The sequence below is a fragment of the Plectropomus leopardus genome, chromosome 21, assembly GCF_008729295.1.
Source record: "Plectropomus leopardus isolate mb chromosome 21, YSFRI_Pleo_2.0, whole genome shotgun sequence".
Classification (NCBI taxonomy): domain Eukaryota; kingdom Metazoa; phylum Chordata; class Actinopteri; order Perciformes; family Serranidae; genus Plectropomus; species Plectropomus leopardus.
The window spans coordinates 10246770-10253751 of record NC_056483.1 but is presented as its reverse complement, the minus strand read 5'-3'; positions in this window follow the sequence as shown (position 1 = coordinate 10253751).

The window sequence follows — 6982 nt, the reverse complement described above, 5'->3', positions numbered from 1 at the left end:
ATAGAATGTTGCAAAAATAACCAAAGACACCATAAAATAGCATGTTGAAAAATTGACAAAAAAAAAGGCAAGGCTATAGTATGGCAAAAATGTCAAAATATGACATGTCCCAAAAACAGCTGAAAACACATCAAAACAACATAAAATAGTGTGCAAAATTACTCTATAGCATAGAATACTGCAAAAATGATGAAAAATACCATAATAAAGCATTTTGAAAAAATGACCAAAAAAGGCAAGGCTATAGTATGGCAAAAATGTCAAAACATGACATGTCCCAAAATAAGCCGAAAACACCTCAAAACAACATTAAAAAAGCATAAAAAGATTCAAAAGATGACATTACAATCACGCACTGACGTGTTTTGTCTTGCCAACTTTCGCAGTTTTTAGCTGATTTTTTAGATATGTGACATTTTGACGTGTTTTTCTTTTCCTGCAATTTTCATCAAAATTTGAGGTTTTTCAACATACTTCACAGTGTCCTTTTCAGCCATTTTCTTGACCAGACCAGTAGATTAACCCCCTGCCATTCGGGCTGACGGAGCGTCTCCGGTCCTTTTCTTTGTGAGCAGCAACTGAAAGTTTGTTTCTGTCCAGCAACCTGTTTCTTTTTTTCTTGTTTTTGTGTTTTAGCCAGTCACTAGATTCTCAGAAGGATGAAAAGGCAAACACCAAGGGATGGAAGAAAAAGGTTAAAACTGCTCGAGGCAGGCTTTATTCAAAGATAATAATGTAAAAGGTGTAAATCAAAAACAGCAGTTACCTCACTCACTTTTACAGATGTTCCTTATACCCTCTAGCACAGAGTCTAAGCAAGATAAAGCAAAAGCACAAAAAGCACACGCACACAGTGATCTTTTGTTCCTCTGTATCTGGAGGTTCATTGCGTCATCACTCTCTCCACTCTCCGTCTCTCCTTATTGACTGGCCTCAGGATGGCATGCTCAAGTAGAAACTTCCTCCTCCTGTTTGGGGTGTCTATGACATCTGTTGTGATCTGGTGCTGGGGTTGGGGGGGGGGGATATGTTGAAAAAATGCCCGAAAAGGACGTATTATAGCTTGCCAAGAGACATCATAGTATAGGAGGTGCAATAAATTTTTTTGCAAGTATGCATTGCGTTGGTCATTTCAAGGTAATTACACAGGTAAAAATGACTGGAGTGATTGCATTTAGTCAAATGCAACCCCCCAAAATTAAATCTAGTCATTTCGAGGCAGAAACAACCTTTCAGTAACAAGATGCAGATGGTTCGGTAACAGTTGCATACACTTTTTGGCAAGTAAGAAATGGCATTTTATGCATGGCATTGGCCCTTTTAAGGTATTTACACAGGTAAAAGGGACTTGGTGAGCCATCATTTGTAAAATATATCACTAGGAATGAAATCCAGTCATTTTGAGGCAGAAACAACCTTTTAGTGACGACATAGGAGCTGCAATCACTGTGTGATGTGTTTTGTTGGCTCTTCAAAGATATCCCAACAGGTAAAAGAGGGTAAAAAGGACTATAGTAGTTATAATCTTGGGCACAGAGAAAGTAATATAACGCTGGCTCATAAGGACAATAGCAGATAATAGCCTCATCTTTGCATTACCCATAAGTAAAGTGACTATTTGCAAATGTGAACAGGATTTTAGACCAATTAAACACATACAAACAACGGGGACAACAATAGTTGCGTAGATGTCATGCCTGATCAAACTATAAATCACAAACACGTGAAAACTGGGTTTCAAGAAAGAGTTTCACACAGACTTACCTATGCTCTTTCCACGGACAAGAAGTTTTTCTGCGACTGTTTGATGAGTGTGAGAGCAGCTGAAGATGTCAATACTGGGCGATACAACTTTAACAGCTTTAACATTTTGGCACGACGCCGGCACTGCTTTGTAAAACGGTAGATAACTTTGGCAGGTTTGTTAAAAACTCCTGTTTTTTCTCCTTGTTCCCGCTTTCATAGCTAAGTTTAGAGGTTTATCTCGGCTAGTCTCTCTGTCGTGTTGTTTTCACATGATTTGATTTTTTGCGCGCCAGAATCATTTCCGCATAAGCGCTGCGCAGTACGCTGATGCGCATTATGGAATAGTCCATGATGAGCCGACTGGGAGGGGGGCAGACAGACTCCGACAAAACGTGAGTTATTGATGAATTAGGCATCCCGATGCTATTCTTGCGAAAGAAATTTTGAAAAATAGAATAAATGAGCAGTAAAATAAAGGAAGGTAATTTTATGGGGTCCAAAAAGGCATTTTATGGGGCCCGGGGCTCCAGGCGAATACCTGTTTCGCCTAATAGTAAAGTCTACCTATGAGTATACGACGACCAAAAATCATAAAAAAACGTCACAGTATAGATTGACGCCCGAAATCATCAAAAAACACGTCATAGTATGTTTTCTGAAATCATGAAAAAAATCTCACACATCTGTAAGTCTTTTGAAATGATGAAAAAATGTCTTTGGAAAACACAATGAACACAATGACATACTTACTATGATGTTTTTTTTAAATGATTTTTGGACCACATACTACACTGTAATATACAATGTTTGTTTGTTTTTCCAATTATTTTTGACAACATACTACAGTATGATCATTTTTGGTCAACCTACAATACTGTGATATTTAATTATGATGAAATTTTTCATTATTTTTATATACTATACAATACTAAGAATTTTACACATTTTGGGATGACATACTACAATTTGATGGTTTTTATGATTTTTAGTAGACATGGTATACTATGATGTTTTTGTTGAGTTTTGGTCAACATACTAAAATGACTTTTTTATGACAATTTTTGTGATTTTTGTCAGCATACTTTTATATTATATTTTATATGGTATTTGGAAGACACGCTAAATGATAACATTTTTTGTGAAGTTAGTCATATAGTATACATCGTATAATATGACGATTCATATGATGATTCATGATTTTTGGACAACATTCTCTACTATGACATTTTTGTTTTTTTAATCACTTTAGGATGTTATACAATACTGTGATGGTTCTTTTTAATGATATTTTTGACAACATACTATACAATGACTTTTGAAAATAGACAATGACAAAAAAAAACATCAAAGTATAGTATGCCATCTAAAAGTTGTCGTCCTAAAGCTGCCACAAAACAAATTTCTTCACTGGGGATCAATAAAGGTTTGGCTTATATTATTTAAAGCACTTGAGTAGGGTGATGAAAAGTGGAAAAAAACAATCAACAACAACAACAAAAATAACAACAGTAACAAGAAGTTCAGCTTAACCCAAACCGTCTCTGAAACCACAATGACTGTAAGCTCAGTGTAAGATAGCATATTTTGGTCTTAACTGAGACATTTTATAAGCATGAGCATATAAGCATGGTACTTTTGCAAAACAAAAATTAAAAAATTACTTTACATTTCCCTACTTGAAGGCACTTTTTTTCTTTGTCTTTCATTCCCACATTCATCAAATTCAACATTAGTTCTGCTCCACATTTTATCCCCCCCCCTCAGTCATTCACACTCCCTGCGATGCCACCAATCCCATATCCCACTGGGCTACAAATTGAAATGTAATGAAACAGTTTTTTATATTCCTGGTTCCCAGAAGATAAATTAGATAGAGAGCTCCATGAGAGCAACAAAACTCAAACTGTTATGTGTTTAAAACATGATTATTTAAATCTGACTCACTTAGAGGTAAATATCAAAAGTAGACTACAAAGAAAAATCTAAAGGAAAATTCTTGACATTAGATGCACGGAGCCTTATGTACGGAGAGTGTTATGTGCACAGAGGTTCAGATCCTCAGAGGAGAACATCCCTGTGTGGGCGATTCAACAAACCAGCAGGGGTCCAGCAATAAGGACTTTGAACACGTCAGTATTCAAGACCGAAGCTCAGCCTCTGAGTGCTTTGCCCTTGCATTTGTGTGCCTGACATGTATTGTGAAAAAGGTAATTTCATAAAAGCTACTTTGATAGGCGTTTAATCTTACGGTCTTTAATTTCCAAACGATTTCCTCTAATTTCCTGGAAAGAACCATGAGACTTCTTACTAATCATGAGAAAAAAGGCATTTCCTCAGCTGAAAACCTTATTTAACACAGACAAATGAAACACAGTTTTTGAATGTCATCATGAAAATAATAGTAACTGGATGAATGTATGATTCATCTGTGGTCATGGTTTAGGTATTTTTGGAGGCCTGGGAGTTATTCATTGTCTGCATGCAATGTGTTTCTGAAGGTTAAGATACTATCAAAAATACACTATATATAAAGCTGAACTATTGTTCTGTTTCTTTTAGTTTTCGGTATGTCTTTGTCCATGTGCGTGCTGTACCAAGAGCTTGTTGGATTCGATTTGTGTTGTCATTAAACTTATATATTCAACTAAGATCAACTGTAGCTCATTGAGTTTATTTTATTATTCCTCAAAATTAAGACTGACCAAGAGTTCAAGTTTTCCTACATCCGTTTTAAACCTTATTCTACATTTAATATGTTAAAGTGCAGGGTAGATTTGTCATAGTGTCTATCATTTAAATATATTTTTAGCTCATCATCGTCTAGATTAGGGGTTAGGTTTCTCATTACTTATAAAGTGAATGGTGTCTTCGAATAATGAATAAAGGTGATTATTGCAACATTTGACCTCATATTTGGTCACTACAAATAACCACATAGTTTTAGTGCAACTGTTTCACGGTGTTAACCACGAGTTTGAAACTGTGCTCATTAATAGTCCTATGCAGGTATTCTGTTGTCCACCAGTAGGGGTGCTAATTTTGGAAACAGTCAGTGGGTCGGATTCAGAGGGAAGGAACATATTACCTATGTGGTCATTTGGGCTGGAGGTGTTGTTGGGGGAAATTATAAGGATGTTTTAAAATTAAAGGTCCAGTGCGTCGGATGCAAAAACGTAAACAGAACTATTTAAAGACAGTTTTTGGTTTGTCGGTTCTGGGCTATTGTAGAACAGGTGGACTCCATAGCAAGGATTCGCTCCATATGTACTGTAGATATAAATGGCTCAATTTAAGGTAACTATAACACAACAAGGTGATAATAAACTAATGTAAACATGGTTATGAATATTATGTACCATTTTTGCCAAAAGATGCCCCTGAATCCTTCACACTAGATCTTTAAAATAAGGCAGCGTGAACTTCTTATTTTACAGAAAACAAGTGTCATTTTCTTGATTCTACTGCAGCAGTTTGCCTCATTCACTGTAATTTCTTCAAAATTTCTGAAAAAAACAGTTATTATTTTGGAAACACATATTCTTACACACTGTCAGCTCCTCTACATAAATTTAGACACTCAAAAAGCTCTCCATGCACTTGCATCACCTTCAGGATAAAATGTCAACTTTGCACACAAGATGTCATTCAACATAAAAAGCTGATTGCCATGAAATTGGATGAGCATATAGATGCTCCCAAAGGGATAAACTCTGTTCTTTATAATGACCCTGTAACCTTTCCTCTGGCGGCCTCTAAGGACAAACACAACACTGAGCCTCACTTCAGCCTCACTGCTGATGAAAATGCAAAGCAATATCAACACACGTTTGATCCACAGAGCTGCTTCATATTATTGGATGTAATGAACATTGCAGCCTCTGGGGGTCTGCAAAGCGGCTCCTGGCCTTATATGCAGTTAATTTACAGTAAGAGGTTTTTATTATAGTCTCTGAGTGACTGAATGTAATCCAGAGGCACATGTGCACAGCTGTGCAGTAACACCATGAAATGCATACTTAATTAAATTAATTCACATTCAGTTTCAATTAAAGAACAGAAGAGCAAACACCGTGGATTTCTTTTAATGTCCTGATTACGCCATTAAGCCTCTACATCACATGAAATATTGATTTCAGTTGCATTAGGATCTTTTTTTTTTTTTTTTTAAAGAAAATACAGGCATAAATTTATACCATGGGTTAATGGCGTTATGATAATCACAGACTGGAGGTTGTTCTCACATCAGGGTGTACACCCATAAATAGTCACACATCATCATCATAAATATTCTCAGTGGAATGAGGCTGAGACGACGCAAGTCGGGAGCAGGTGTTTATGCCTCTCGGAGAAAAAGAGGGCTTGAGATGTGGGCTGCGACAGGCTGACCCCCCCTTCTGCAGCTTCCCTTGATTCATTTTTCTCCTCCTAGTCATCTTTGATCCTTGCTCTCTCACATTTCTTTTTGACGTTATCCACTCTCCCATCATCCCCCATCACGTATTGTGTTTTTCATCCTCCTCCTGTGTCACTGTTGCTCCTTGTTCTGTCCCTAAATCTCCCATTATCCTGCTCCCTCAGCTTGCTTCCTCTTTTATTCCTCACAGAAAGCCCACTAACACTCCCCAGTATCTGATGGTGTCTCCCATCATCAGCAACATTCAGACATACACATGCACACATGAGCTGTGCAATATCCTACTGGATTAATAGCCTGGAAAACATTTCATCAGTTCTTTTATTTACAAGACACAGCAGTAAACACACTGTCATTGACGAACCTGAAACCCATACGGTTTACGGTCTTGCTTGATTTATTTAAGGTATGCTATGCAGGATTGTTAATTACTGTTCAAAAATATGCTCAGCAGCAAAAAAGAGAAGGTAGAACCATTTTTCTAGAAGTTGGGATGTTGTATAAACCGTAAATAAAAACAAAATGCAATGATTTTCAAGTCCTTTTCATCCTATATTCAATTAAATACAGTCCAAAGACAAGATATTTAATGTCCAACTGATACACATTTTTACAGAAATTACCATTTTCTATTGAATTAATTCCAATGTCTGGTCTAAATTTCATCAAAGGATGCATTAAATCCTTATATTGACATGTTGAATACTTATTTCTGCTGCTGTGTGTTGAAAAGGATTTGCAAATAAGTTCTTATGTGTTTTTTAGAAAACGTCCCAACTTCTTTGATATAGGGCTTATAAAAGCCAACCCCGGATTTAATCC